This window comes from Amblyomma mixtum, chromosome 6 (assembly GCF_055824585.1).
Source record: "Amblyomma mixtum isolate Tamu chromosome 6, ASM5582458v1, whole genome shotgun sequence".
Lineage (NCBI taxonomy): Eukaryota > Metazoa > Arthropoda > Arachnida > Ixodida > Ixodidae > Amblyomma > Amblyomma mixtum.
In genome coordinates, this window is record NC_143017.1 from 43,494,642 (window position 1) to 43,509,764 (window position 15,123).

The 15,123-nt window shown below is 47.8% G+C and overlaps 2 non-coding genes across 2 annotated transcripts; both read left to right on the forward strand.

Annotated features, from left to right (window-relative positions):
* The first annotated feature begins 236 nt into the window (after window positions 1–236).
* Window positions 237–320, forward strand: TRNAL-CAG (transfer RNA leucine (anticodon CAG)). The gene has a single exon. It is a non-coding gene; the product is annotated as a tRNA-Leu (tRNA).
* A 14,239-nt stretch (window positions 321–14,559) lies between these two features.
* Window positions 14,560–14,643, forward strand: TRNAL-CAG (transfer RNA leucine (anticodon CAG)). Its single transcript has one exon. It is a non-coding gene; the product is annotated as a tRNA-Leu (tRNA).
* The last annotated feature ends 480 nt before the right edge of the window (window positions 14,644–15,123 follow it).

The window sequence follows — 15,123 nt, forward strand, 5'->3', positions numbered from 1 at the left end:
CCTCACACGTGACGTCACAGGCGCAAGATGATGCACCGCGCTGAAGTCCTCCGTAGGTGTCACTGTAGGTGGTCATGTGTGGAATACGCGAACGCGAAGACTGGCGTTCCTTCAACAGAGCGGCCAGCATTACGTTCGAGCTTGTTTATTCCGACAGTGAATATTCAGCCAGGCAACCGCATTTTTTCAAGAGAAACAGTCTTGACATGTTGCCAAATTTGAACTTCCTCCGTGCTGTCAGGGTGGCCGAGCGGTCCAAGGCGCTACGTTCAGGTCGCAGTCCGGACTTCCGGGCGTGGGTTCGAATCCCACTTCTGACATTTGTTTTTTTTTTTTTTGCCTTCAACTATTTCCTGCGACGCCGGTTCGTCGCAAGACCGATATTAGGAAAACGCTCCCATATTCCACACCATTTACTGTGGCGAGGAGGTGAAGCGATACCGTTAGCTGCACGCTGAATGTATTATTGAATGATTTTCCTCTCTCCACTTCACATTTCAAAGCCTTAGTTCTTTTTTTACAGATGTGTCCTCTCGCATGCGACCTGCTCTAAGATGGCAAGACATGCGTTGCGAGTTCAGTGTCTCCTCTTAACCCAACCGTGCAAGACCAAAATTAAGGCACAACTAGCGATTTCTTTCTGAGAGAGGCCTGAATTGCTACTTTATGAATAATGCTCTTGCAACAGAAGGCCGCTCGCGAAATCATAGGACATGTTAGCGAATGCCTCTTTGGTTCATTGGCAAGACATTTCATTCATGTACCAACCTTGGTAAAAGGGCGTTTTATTAGTGGACCCCAGAAAACAAGCTGGCAAAGCAAGTACCCTAGTAGCACAGTATGTTACTGCAACGTTGCAACAACATTGCCAATGTTGTACTATGTTGCGCTAACATTCTTCAACATTAGATAATGTTGCTGCAATGTTACCAAGCAACATGCTGATAACGTTGCCCTAAAGTGGTCTTTTCACATTGCAGCAATATTGTCAAATGATGAATAAATGTTGAACCACATACGATGGCATTGCGATAACATTCATGCTTAGGTTAATTGTCTGCCCTGTCGGGCTATTTCTGAAGCCCAAATAGAAAAGCCGGTACCAGATCACTTCTACTCACCATGACATTATTAATTTATTTATTTATTAATTTTTACTTCGAGGGCAAGTTTGTATGTGGTATGTATGCAAATGGTGAGCAGTCCAAGTGTACTTGCACTCTGTGACACTAATGTAGAAAGATATATTTCTATCTAAAATATTTTTAATGAGCTGCAAGTACTTTGTTCTTCAATTAAACATGCAGACAGAATTAAAACTGCCGAAGAAATTTAGTTCTGGTTTCACTGACGCCCCGCAGTCTAATGGCCATGGAGATCACTATCACAAATCCAAATCGCGCCGAGAGCCAATCCTGCGATGCGCGCTCATCGAAGAACCTGCGATGCGTGTCAGCGGCAGTCATGGCAAGATATTCACGTTTTTTGTTCTTCTAGTACAGTTTGTCTTGCGGTCGCCGTGCCCGCGCTGCTGTGTTTCGTTGTGGTTTCACTGGAATTCAGCTGAAACAACAAAGGCTTGCCCAGAGGATGACCTCAATGGTGAGTGATTTCTAGACTTCCATTGTTGTGCTGTGACTTGTGTTGGTTCTTCGTGATAGTTTGATAAAGTGTTACATTCGTTGTATCATGAAGAGAATGAAGTGTTCGCTAAGTGAAGTGTCCATTCAGCAACGACGCCGAAGAACAGCAGAGGCTGTTCACGACGAACTAGAAAACTGTTTTGCTGTTGTTAGGCTTGATAATGGTCATGACAGCAGATTGTACGCAATATGAGCAGAACAGTATCAAGATGCCTTTTGATCGCATAATATTATTTTATCCTCTTTATCAGCGCCAGGCGAGGACGCAGTTGAAAGCCGCAGTTCTCACTTGTCGGATTTTAGCACCGCTAGCAGCATCTCTGACATAGAAAGGGCAACATAGGAGTTGTCGCGGATTTCTGACAATAAGGAGTTGGTGGTTTAAGAAGGTAGGATGACACTTGAGTCTGGTGCCGCTACTCAATGTCTAGAGCACGACTTGCGCGTGTGGGCAATTAATAGCCTGCTTCTCATCTGCATTCCCTGCTTAAAGTGCTGAAGCCATACCATCCAGAGTTACCCACGGATGCTAGAAAATTACTAAAGACGCAGAGGCATACTGATCCAGCAGTGATGACCGATGGTCATTACCACTACTTTGAAATGTTTCGTTCTCTGGAAGAACATGTGCATGTTCCTTAACGTCTGCACTTTGTGCTAGGGCATTACACCAGTTCTCATGCATTCTACTGGAAGATAGCATAAATCCAGCGGCATTTTAAGCAAGGAACCAGAATTTATTCTTTCACTCGAAACTGACGCTGCTGCATTATACTAGTCTTTGCCCTCTCATTTCCAATCAGATGTATACCCTTATAACCAACATTTATGGGAATGTGTAGCGATTTGCGCCAAGGGTAAGAAAAGTGAAATATTCATTGGTATTCAATCATCCTTCATCATCGTCAGCCAGACTATACCCACTGCAGGGCGACAGCCTTTCCCATATTCCCCAAATTAGTTCTTTCCTGTGCTAGCTGCATCCACTTGACCCCTGCACCCATCATCAGTTTGTGACCTAGCTTATGTAGCCCAGGAAGAATCGGCCGTTAGCAACTTTGGCTTTCAAATTGTGCACAGCAGTGAGACTGAAAAAGACTATAGGCTGGGCCTGCCGTCTTCGCTCGGTTTACTTTGTCGGCCACCTGCCATGGCACAATTGAGGGAAGACAAAGGGAGTGATGTGCAACCACCTCCAGCCGGCTACGCCTTCATCTACAAACGCCCTTGTGGTTTTAAGCAATTGAATGGTCGTCCCCATGGATGACAGCAGTATGTCCGCTTGTAAGGCAAGATTCAAGCGAGACAGCTGCACTGGCCATTGCTGTGAGGTGCGGGAATGGGAATTTTTGTTTGTAAATTATTTGCTTGCTTTGGAGGAATTTTAGGTGGCATGAATAGTCGATGTCTTTTATATAATGAATGCATTTTTTAGCCACTTTCAGAACAATTTGTTGCTCAGGCTGTTAAAATATGCTCGCGGTGCCAGGGAAGAGCATTTTTTTTCACTATTTTGGTTTGAGCCAAGTGACTGGACATAAGTTCTTTAAACAGAGCTTTCCAATGTCTGTGTTCCTTGAGGAGTGCAGAAGATTTGTTATTAGACGTTTATGCTTATATTAGGAAATTTTTGGTTCTTTTTTTTTTGCAGGGATGCAGCTTCGCTTGTGACATCATGAATTAGAAGAGACCATCATCGTGAGCAGCTGGAGGCTACCAGAAGACAAGCATATTTTAGACGTGCTAAATTGTTCAGGCAAATGTTGACAGTACTTTAAATTTGTAGTTTTCCAGTGCAACGGTGCATGACCAAAGAAGGCAAGAAGGATACTTGAAGAAAACAGCGCAGCAACAGGGACAAGAGAGAAGATAAGACAGGTGCTGACTAGCAACTGAAGGTTTATTGAAAAGGAACTCACAAAGTATACTCTCTTCACAACCAAGAGTGCGCATGAGCTGCGCGAACAACACTGATAACCTGTCAACTTCAGTCATGGTGGTCAGGATACAATAGTTCACAATCATGAACAAGGACGGACAGTCGTTCATGACTGTGAACTGTTGAATCTTGACCACCATGACTGAAGTTGATAGCTTATCGGTGTTGTTCGCGCAGCTCATGTGCGCTCTTGGTTGTAAAGTGAGTATATTTTAAGTGTTCCTTTTCAATAAACCTTCAGTTGCTGGTCAGCACCTGTCCCATCTTCTCTCTTGTGCTTGTTGCTGCGCTGTATTCTTCAAGTATGTATCAACTTGCCGTTTTACTGAAGTTGGGAAGAAGGATAAAACACAGCGCTCACTGACAACTGGTTATTTGATGGCACAGACACTGCTTAAATGGCCTTGTAGCGCCCGGCGACGCTATAAAGCGCAGGCGCTGAGATCGGCGTTCCCGCGACAGAAAAAAATAAAGATGGACAGCGCGTGCTCGGGGCGCACGCCCGGCACGGGAAGTTCATCTTTATTTTTTTCTGTCGTGGGAACGCCGATCTGACAGCTGCGTCGATGGTCAAAACACAGCTGCTGTCAGTTAACGGAGCCGTTTCGCCCACTCCAGCGCTTGTGACAACGTACTCGGCGCGCCAGAATCCCACCGACATTCGCTCCAACGTCCCCACACCGACGACACTTGTGTCCGCGGGCAGCACTACAGTCGGTGACGGCCCGACCATGGCCTCCCCTGCTCCCATATCCGTTGTCAGCTCGGCACCCTGCATCATTCGCCCCTTGCGCAGCAGCCAGGCTCGTCCACCTGAGCCGGCGCACTCCACCCGACTGCTCTTCCCGGCCCCTGACTTGAACTTACCGGACCTTGTAGCGACCCCGTGGGGACACTGTTACTCTATAGTCGTATACAACTTAAGTCTGCAGTGAAGCTCCGCCCACATTCAGCCTCCGCGCACAGAATTCCTCCACGACGAAAAAGTAGTCAGCTGGTTTAACGTTTCTTGTTACGTAAACAAGAAGCTTATCACAAGAAAAAGAATTATGAGCTCTAGAATTTTGATACATGGATTGTTTGAGGTAGTCAAACATTAAAAAGGCGATTTCCTTTACTGTTGCGATTGGCCAGCGGAGTAATACAGGACGCCGCGGACCGCGGCCCAGTGTTAGCAACTGCTGTTTTTTTAAGTTGTATCCTACTATAGCTGCCTGCTTGCCTGCCGTGGCTACTCCACCTCTGCCCCGTCGGCACGTACATTCCGACGTTCCGTCTAGGCGGGGGGCCCTGTAGCGCCCGGCGACGCTATAAAGCGCAGGCGCTGAGATCGGCGTTCCCGCGACAGAAAAAAATAAAGATGGACAGCGCGTGCTCGGGGCGCACGCCCGGCACGGGCACTTCGGAACTAGAAGCCTGCCACGCTGCTCGTTTCTGTCTGGTGCTCCGCTGCGACCCCGCAAATCCTCAACACCCTCAGACCAGCCCAGCAGGAAAAAAACAAACTTATCACACCTTTATCATAAAAACTATGAAAGAAACATCATATCTGCATTATATGATACAATTGAAGTATTGCTCGCACATTGTGAACCAGCTTTTTTATTATGATGCGTCTCTGTCGCTTCACATGAGGTTTGTGGTCTGCTTCTGCTAAGAATCTTCGCACTTGAAAATCTCTGTACAATCACTGCAGTGCTTGAGAAGTTTGGAGCCTGTCCTCATTCTTTAGATCTCTTGCATGCAGATTGCATTTACGGGCCTCTAGCATTTTGCCTCCATCGAAATGCAACCACCGCGGCCAGGATAGAACCCGTGTCTTAACAGACCAGCAGCCGAGCACCATAACCACTAAACCACCGCGGCGGCTCATGTATCTGTGTGTGTGTGTTCCGTAGGGCTGGAAAACACTGCACTTAAATCAGTGATGTTAAACAGCCCAACAACTAACTCTGCTGTTCATAATACCTCTGCTCCTTGTTTCTGAATGGCCAACTAGGTTGAACTGCTACTTTGTTTATTTGTTGCAATTTTGTGCACAAAATGAATGTTTATATTTGGGAAATACAAAGTTCAGGCGGTGCATGTTTTCAAGGTGTGCTATTGTTGTGTAAATAGTTTACTCAAGTGTTTTGTATTTATAACATGCCAGTTGAGAGGTGTGTGCACGTTTTCATGCTATGGTAATGTGCCTAGTAACTGTTTAAAACATTAGCTCTGGTTCTTGTTCCCGAGTAGCTCACATGTGTACTGTTTTTTTTAGATTAGTTGCAAGTTTCTTTATGAAGTAAATAAATAAATCATATCCGTGAAAATGTAAGCCCACATGTTGCATTTTTCAAGCTATGCCAATGTGTTTGTGTAAATGTTGAGTGTATTATAAGTCTGCTTCCTTTTTCGAAATTATATTTCTGTCTATTTAAATAAATCAGTCTAATTGACAGAATAACCATGTCATGGAATCTTGTTGCATCTAAACGATAGGAGCACTGGTAGTGAGCTAATGAATGTAACATTTAAGGTTTTATTTAGAGTAAGCGGTCTGGAAAGTATGGAAAAACAATGTGTTTTGCAGTGCAGTCTTGTATTTGTATTCTATAGCAAGCAGCACATTACTGCGTAGCAAGGAATAATGCTCAATTGCTCATTCTTGTGACCTTAAGCTGCTCTAACCATTCTGGTATGATGATGCCATTGTACACAGTTTAGTCTTTCAAGAGATCACTTTATTGAGCAGCAGCCATTATTGGTCGCTGAAATATTTCAGTAATTTAGAATGCTGTCTGAATGTTTCTGAAACATTGTGACAGCATTGCAGCAATATTATAGTAACATTGTCGTGGGAATGTTGCATGTGTGTATCAACATTAAGAAAATGTTGTAGCAATGTTGCATTAATATTGTCTCCAGAAGTTGCTTTAACATTGACTGAAAATTGATGTAATATTGGAGCAATATTGTCTCAACGTTGTCTTATGTATGTTGCGTTAACGTGGCAAAAAGAGGACGCTAGCCACGTTAAGGCAATGTTAGAAGGTAACGTTGTGGCCACACTGAGGCAACAAAGCGTGCTACTAGGGTAGTGATAGGAACCACACTGGTTTCACGTCAAGTACGGTGCTCACGGGAGCTGGAGCACTCTTATCAACTACTACTAACTACTGGCAGCCTCTTACTGCGAACCTCAGGCTCCGCAATGAGCGAGGCTTACATCGCAACTAAGGCTTATCAGTTACTCTTAACATTTCATTTGCCCTACGGATACAAGTCTCGGCAGCTTGTTGAATTCTGTTTCCTGGCATTGGTCTTATACATCAGGCATAAGGCCAGCGCCACTAGGACCAGCGGAAATCACAGATTATTATAGGATTTTTTTAAACATATATCACCAACTCTTCCCAGGTACGCTGAACACCACCTTTCAAACATATAGTAAACCATAGTGGACAGATGCTAGGTAAGATTCATTGGCGCCAGCCATGTCTTATCTGACACATGCCGCAGCGCCCCGTGTGTAGACAGCCTTTCAAGGCCATGTTCACTGTCTCTTCAGCCTCCCAACCCGCCGGATTTCGTCCTGCTGAGCTGGCGCATTTCTTCATCACAGTTTTGCAGGCCAACTAGTGTAATCCTATTTAGCAGACATCTTGCCTTGGGAGCAGATCTCCAAGTTCACGCCCAACCGCCCCCCACTACCCTTAACACACGACAGCATTCTCCACCTCACCCGAGCTTTCTCCTAGGTGTGAATGCCCTATTTAAATCCCGGCAATGATGAACGCTATGCCAAGACGAAGAGAAGTGCTCTTGTCGAAAAGCTGGATAGAGGACCGGCGCTTCCACAGGAGTAGGAAACGCATACTCGTTTCTGTTTGCAATACTTCAGCCCACCCTGGTGACTGGAGGGGAACTGATGGCTAAAAATGAACAATTCATGTGCATGCAATCCAAGCCACGGGCAGCAGAGGTTGTCAAGTAGTCTGAGGCACCGGAAAACGAAGTGGCTCTGTTTTTGCTGGCAGTGGTTCGAATCCCATTAGGGCATGAAGCTTTTTTTCTTTTCGATACCGTTGCCATGACAAGGCCACGACGCTCCAGTTGGCTTTTCTCCGGCCGCTATGAAGAAGAATTGGCGCTGATGTCTAGATTAGCTGGACAATGGTGTCTGTGGAAGTTTCCTACCCTTGGCTCTCCCCCCCCCCCCCCCCCCCCCCCCCCCATTAGTTTTTGTTGTTTAATCTTGACAGGTAAACAAGAGTAAAAGACAGACAGAAAGAATTTGATTGATTTATTGATTGATTGATTGTACTCCAGTCATTTTTCCCTTTTTGACTGCCACATTGGTTAGTGGGGACTGCCAATGCGGCAATCAAAATGAAAAAACGCAGTGTCCTGCACTTTCTGAGATGGCAGTAGCGAGATTGAAAATCAGAATTAGAAGAGCGTGCGCATGGCGAACCTGCGGCTAGTTGTAAGAAGCAGTTAGATTGCGAACTGCTCTCCGCCACCAACGCTGCCAGAGTGATAAGCAGAGGGCATAACAGGAGCGGCACGAATCGCTGCTACGATAACAGCCGGGGTACTCAATGTTGCTTGTGGAATTGCATGCCGCGTAGCTAGTCTCGATGGGTCCGAAGAAAGTATGCAGTTGTTTTTTCGGTTCCCAGGGTATCAAAATCACATCTCTCTTAGTTTTGTCGGCTAAATCGTAGAGGTTTCTGTAAGCACGAAAGAGTGACCATTGAAGCAACGAAAAGAGGTCGTGAAAGAATTCGGAAGTGTGGTTCCGACAGTTTTTGTTCCATAATCCCGCGGAAACTTGTTACAACAGGGAATTATTGCCATCTTCGTCAAATCATAGTTCTAGATCCACACAAAAAAAAAAAACTCGGATCGGAAGGAAACTCATCTACAAAGATCGAAGCTCGCTCAAAACTATTTTTTCCTTAAAAACTTTTAAAAAATTGTGGGGGTGCTTAGGTTACCTTACCAGTGGAATGCGACAGTATTAGAAGCGACGTCGCTGCTCCATACCTGGTGTTGCAGGGAAGCTGGCTTCTAATTTATAAATAGGGTTTTTGTTGTAAAGCGAAGCTGTATGCAGCATAGTAATAATATTGCTGGCTTACGTCAACTTAAGGACAATGCAGAGAGCTGCGGAAAAAAATTATAGGTGTACCATTCAAAGAGGGGAAGAGGGCAGAGTGGGTCAGGAAACCAACGCAGGTTAATGTCATCCGTTCCGAAATCAAGAGGCAGAACTGGGCTTGTCAGGGCATGTAATGAGAAGACAAGATAACCAATGGTCCTCATGAGAAACGTAATGGATTCCAAAAGAAAAGAAGCGGAGCAGGTGGCGACAGAAAGTTTGGTGGCTGATGAGGTTAAGAAAGTGGCAGGCAGAGTGTGGCCGCAGCTGGCATAGGACAGGGATAATTGGAGAGATATGGGGAAGGTCTTCGCACTGCATCGAGCGTAGTCAGGCAGATGTTCGCAATTGTTATTGAAGCTTATCGCTTTATCGTTCGCCGCTCGGGCTGCGTCTTCGCACGGGTGGGCCATATGGGTCTTTGGAGTCTCGAGTGCTGTATCCGGAGCTGGGACAGTCCGTCCAGGACTCCGAGCTGGGACACGCTCTGCTCCTGTAGCCGGAGCCCCCTCGGGTCCCGGAGCTCAAATGGTCCCGCGTCCGGGAGCTCGAACGACCCCAAGTTGCTCAAGACACACACACACACACACACACACACACACACACACACACACACACACACACACACACACACACACACACACACACACACACACACACACACACACACACACACACACACACACACACACACACACACACACACACACACACACACACACTGTTGAGACGCGGGCTCTCAGTTGCCGTCGGGACGCGGGTCCGCTGTCGCCGACCAGCCGGAGCAATGAAGAGACGGGGGTTAAGGAGCAGCGTGAAAAAAAAAGGTATATGTATTTACATATTTACAAGTAGCGAGAAGCACGATACATGGCACGATGTATCTCAACAGGAAAAAGACACAGACACAGGAGACGGGAGCCCTTAAATAGAGTCGCCACAGACTCCCGCCCCTTTTCATCCAATCAGGAGCGTCCTGTTGGCTGATTGGCTGGCAAGGCTTGAACGCCAACCCGGGTAGCGTTCCCGTAGCTGTCCGGCCCGAACGCACAACGCGCTCCACGATGACGACGCGCAGGCTTGGAGAGACGCCGGCTTGGACGCCGTCCTTGGGGAGCGTCTCTGTAGCTCACCGGCCGAACGCGCCACACTGGGAGCGTTCCGGTGTTGGAAATTCACGTTCACAACAGCTCGCCCCCGCCCGGAAAATCGTGCACGAAGGGAAGAGGTCCGCAGCCACTTCTCGAAGTGCCGAGGTCGGGGCTTAGTCTTTGTCCGCCGGCCGTCATCTGCTCGCCAACCGGTCTCTTCAGGTCTGGAAGAGAGGTGGTCTGGACCGGACACAACAGCAGCCAGCAAATGCCCTTCCATCTCCCCAGGGATCTGCCAGGCTTCTATACTACCAATACTTTCGCTGACAGGCGACAGGTTCAATCGCGAGTGCACCGTCGCATCACAGACTACTTCGCGAGTAGAAAAAAAGACTACAAAACAGCAAAAAAAAAGTAACAGCCCGTCCAAATCCCTTCTATTCCTTCCCCTTTTCAGAAGCATCGGCTTAAGCCATCTGCGTTGGCGTTTGCCTTTCCTTTTTTGTACTGAACCTCGAAGCCGAATTGCCGCAGAGCAAGGCTCCAGCGCAGGAGGCGACCATTTTTGCTCGACATGCGTTCTAGCCAGGTTAGAGGACAGTGGTCCGTTTGTACGATGAACTTCGTACCAGACACGTAGCAGGCAAGTTTTTGTATCGCCCACACCAGGCACGCGCATTCCTTTTCAGAAGCGCTGTATGCTTCTTCCCTGGCAGTGAGCTTCCTGCTTACATAAATGATTGGGTGTTCGTTCCCTTGATCATCGGCCTGGCAAACCACAGCACCCATTCCCCTGTTGCTCGCGTCACACTGGATTATGAACTGTTTTGTATAATCCGGGGACTTTAACACGGGATCCTTCCTCAGGGATTCCTTTAGATTTAGAAAGGACTTTTCTTTCACGCAGTTCCAGGCGACGCGCTCTGGTTCAGTTTTGCGTAAAGCGTTGGTGAGAGCGCTAGCGATGTCCGAGTACCGCGGGATGTATTGCGGGTAGTACCCTACAAGACTGAGAAAGGCTCTCACATCATCCTTTGTTTTCGGTGGAGGGCACGTTGAAATGGCGAGCAGCTTTACCTCAGAGCTACGCATGTCTGTCTCTCTGCGACTGTCTCTCCATTTTCTACGGGAGGAACAAGACGAGAACGATTTGCTTTCTCTTGCTGTCTTGTCCCTTTCCTTACGCCTTGCGCGCCAGACGCGACTTTCCATTTCGCGTGCGTAACGCTTCCGGTGGAACCGTCCTTTCTTTTTCTTTGTTCGTGGTGGCAAGTGACACCTTTCAGAAGTGTTTAATTTCTTGCGCACCCTTCCTTTTCGCTCGGTGTGAGGTTCGCACCTATCCGGTCTTTTGATTTTGCGTCTACTAAATGGAGCTATCTTAGCTCGGGGCTTTCTATCGCGATACCTATGCTTGTCCTGATAGCGACAAAACAACAGCCCCTTCCTTTTTAGCAGCGTGACACTCTTCAGCCGCGCCCTGCGTGGTCGCAGACCGACAGTAGCTTTAGCAGGCGGTACACGACAAAAACCGAAGGTCTTAAGTGCGCGTTGACCCCTGCGAGCTCCAGACGCCGCGCAACAATGATTCGTACCGCCCTCGGCCGCGCGTCTCCGACACCTGAGCAGTACTTTAAAAGTTGAATGCGAAGGGGGAAAGATCGAATACGAAAAAAATGTCTGGGAGCCTTCCTTTGTTAGTTCCTGAACACCCTTCCTTTCCTTTTTTTTCCAGGCACGCGTTCTGCTGCCTTCTTTCACGCGGTAGCAGTGCGCGCTTCTTTGTGGCCCACTGCGCGTTTCACTCCTCGTGCAAAAACTTCTGCAGTGTCGCCACATTAGGGCAGGTGGCTTTCGCTTTCTTTGAACCCGTCTAGTCAGTTTGGCCTGCCTGCGGTGCCTATCGCATCTGGAGTGCCGTGGGGAAAGTCTTGCACGATTACATTGTCGACGTGCCTTCACCCTTATGACGTTTTCGGCCCGTCCTTTGTCCTTTCTCTGTTGACTACCCCTTCGCTTGGCTCTCCTTGCGCGCAGCCGCTTTCCGGAAACTGCCCTAGCTGCTCTTTCTTGCACACCTCCCTTTATCGTGGTGCCTTCACCCTTCATATCTGCTTTTTGACTCAGCGCCGAGCCGCCTTTCCCATCTGAATTTAAACTTTCGGCTCGCGCTTTCGAAGAGTCCCTGCACGTCGTAACCTTAAATTGTTCCGACTTCACTTTACTTTCGGCTGAGTCTAGCAACCTGTTCTCCTGAGGATTGCTATCCGACCCCATGAAACTAACTACCTGGCCCGCAACTCTATCTAAACCACTCCCTTTGGGTAACGTTGCGTTCTGGCCTGGCGTTTCAGCGACGCCCTCAGGTGACTCACAGTCACTCTGATTACAGCAAAGCGCCTCCAATAATTGGCTACTGTTGCTCACCAGCCGCATCGAAGGAGCGTCTCCTTTGAATCCTTCACTGCGCTGGCCTGTGAGCTCACTACTCTCTTCCTGAGAGATAACTGACTCACTGTTAAAAGCAGCATCTGCTTCTGGGTTTAAACCTTCCCTGCCGTTACTTCCCTGAGCAACGGTTGTGTCTTCAGCTGACCCAGCGGGGTTCCTAGGCTGGTCGCTGACACACAGATTGGAGCGCTGCCCCCTTTTATCACTTCGGACTTTAGCGTCCGCCTCTCCTTTTGGACGTTCGTCCCCTTTTACTGCTCCGGCATTCTTAAAAACTGGCTTCGCGCCTGTTTCGTCTGCTCTTGGTGCTTCATATCTTTTCTTTCTTTCCCTTTCCTTTGCATCGTTGCGGGAATTTTCCGGCGGTCTCGCTTCGCCTTTTTTTGACCAATTCCCATGTCTCGATAAGCTCTTCATCGTCCGCTCCGCAAGAAATTATTGCCTCTATGATTTGCGGTTTCCGCATGGCCTTCCCAAGCTCAACCCCTAATTCTTTGCTGATAAAAATTAGATCCGGCTTTTGCAAAGATTTCAGGTCCATGATGCGCTCAGACACTCGACCGGTCCCCTATCTCTTCTTAGCAATGCGTACAACAATCAGTACTCAGAGCACTGCCAAAGAAAGCCTGCCAGCATTGACGCTAAATTCAAAAGCCTGGCAAAATACCTCAGGGAAGAAAGGTCGGACACTCACAGAGCCGCGATCATGGGGTCCACCAACGTGGGAGCTCTTGCAACTGCGAACGCTGCTAGGCGATGCGAAGAGCTGACTTCGATCCCACCGCTGCCATCCAGTTGTTGAGACGCGGGCTCTCAGTTGCCGTCGGGACGCGGGTCCGCTGTCGCCGACCAGCCGGAGCAATGAAGAGACGGGGGTTAAGGAGCAGCGTGAAAAAAAAGGTATATGTATTTACATATTTACAAGTAGCGAGAAGCACGATACATGGCACGATGTATCTCAACAGGAAAAAGACACAGACACAGGAGACGGGAGCCCTTAAATAGAGTCGCCACAGACTCCCGCCCCTTTTCATCCAATCAGGAGCGTCCTGTTGGCTGATTGGCTGGCAAGGCTTGAACGCCAACCCGGGTAGCGTTCCCGTAGCTGTCCGGCCCGAACGCACAACGCGCTCCACGATGACGACGCGCAGGCTTGGAGAGACGCCGGCTTGGACGCCGTCCTTGGGGAGCGTCTCTGTAGCTCACCGGCCGAACGCGCCACACTGGGAGCGTTCCGGTGTTGGAAATTCACGTTCACAACAACACGCACCTGAAGATGCACCGCACACCTGAAGATAATTCACACGCGACGTCACAGGCACAGTGATGGTGCACCGCGCTAATGACTACCGTACATGTCACAGTAGGCGGTAATGTGTGAAATACAAGAACGCGCTTACTGCCTTTCCTTCAATAGAGCGGCCAGCATTACGTTCGAGTTAGCAGTCTGTTTATTCCTGCAGTGACTATTCAGCCAGGCAACCGCTTTCTTTGAAAGACGACAATCCTGACATAGTGCCGAATTTTCGCTCCCTCCGTGCGGCCAGCGATTCCTTGTCACCCGTTTTTCCAGAGAATATTTGGCAACTGTGAAGAAAAGGCAACTTAAGCAAGACTTATTACACGTCCTTTTTCCCGCTCCCTTGTATCGGTCGGCCTTTGGGGCCTCACCGGGACAAAATGTGTTGAAGAGGGTAAGAAGAATGTGGGTAACGCCTTCAGCAAAAACTTTCTTCTTTCAGCTGCACACAGGTACCTTACCTGTTAAAAGCTGGTTACATGAAAGAGACATATACGTCCCGTGGGGCACCCATTGCCTTCTGTGTAGGAAGGAGGAAACAATTGACCATGTTTTTGTCGACTGTAATAATGCAATCTTCTTTTGGGACGTGTTGCAGCGAACCATAAAGAAAGATTTGCCGCTCACTCCGCACGGCATTAGGTTTCTGCCTGTCGACGACGATGGAGCTCCATATGACACCATTTTTCTGCTTGGCTTGCATGCAGTGTGGCGTAGTGCCATGGCATATCGCCATTGCGATCCTGGAGCCAGATCTGTGTATCAATATTTTCTTGAGAGTGTCCTGAAAATTTACGATGTGTTAAAAGACCGAGGTTTTGACGAAGAAATTGTATCCTTTTTCCAGAGTCTATCCCAACTGAAGAAGTTGGAATGGTCGCTGGAAGCGAGGAGTGCTGTAGCCATGTAAATAGCCATGTAAATAGTCACATATGTTGTAATGCACTGTATCCCCACGCCTTTGAAGGCAATAAAGAAAAAAAAATGTCAGGATGGCCGAGCGGTCCAAGGCGCTGCGTTCAGGTCGCAGTCCGGTCTTCCGGGCGTGGGTTCGAATCCCACTTCTGACATTTCTTTCTTTTTATTTGCCTGCATTTAATATTTTCCGCGACGCTACTTCATCGCAATAGCAACATTAGAAAAACGTTCCCATATTGCACGTCATTTGCTGTGGCGAGGAGGAGAAGCGATAACGTTCACTGCACGCTGAATGTAGTATTCAGCGATTTTCCATTCTCCACTTCAAATTATAAAGTCTTAGATTCTTTTACAGATGTGTATGTCGCATGTGATGTGAGTCCATTGTCTCCTCTTACCTAAGCCGTGAAAGATCAAAATTAAGGAACATACAAGCGATTCGTTTCTGAAAGAGGTCTCAGTTGCTGCTTCGTGGCTTTTATGAATACCGCTCTTCAAACAGAAAGGCGCTCGCGAAATCATATGACATGTTAGCAAATGACTCTTAGGTTTATTTGCAAGATATTTCATTCATGTGCCAACCTTGTTAAAATGGTGGTATATGAGCGCACCTCAGAAAACAAGCTGGCAAA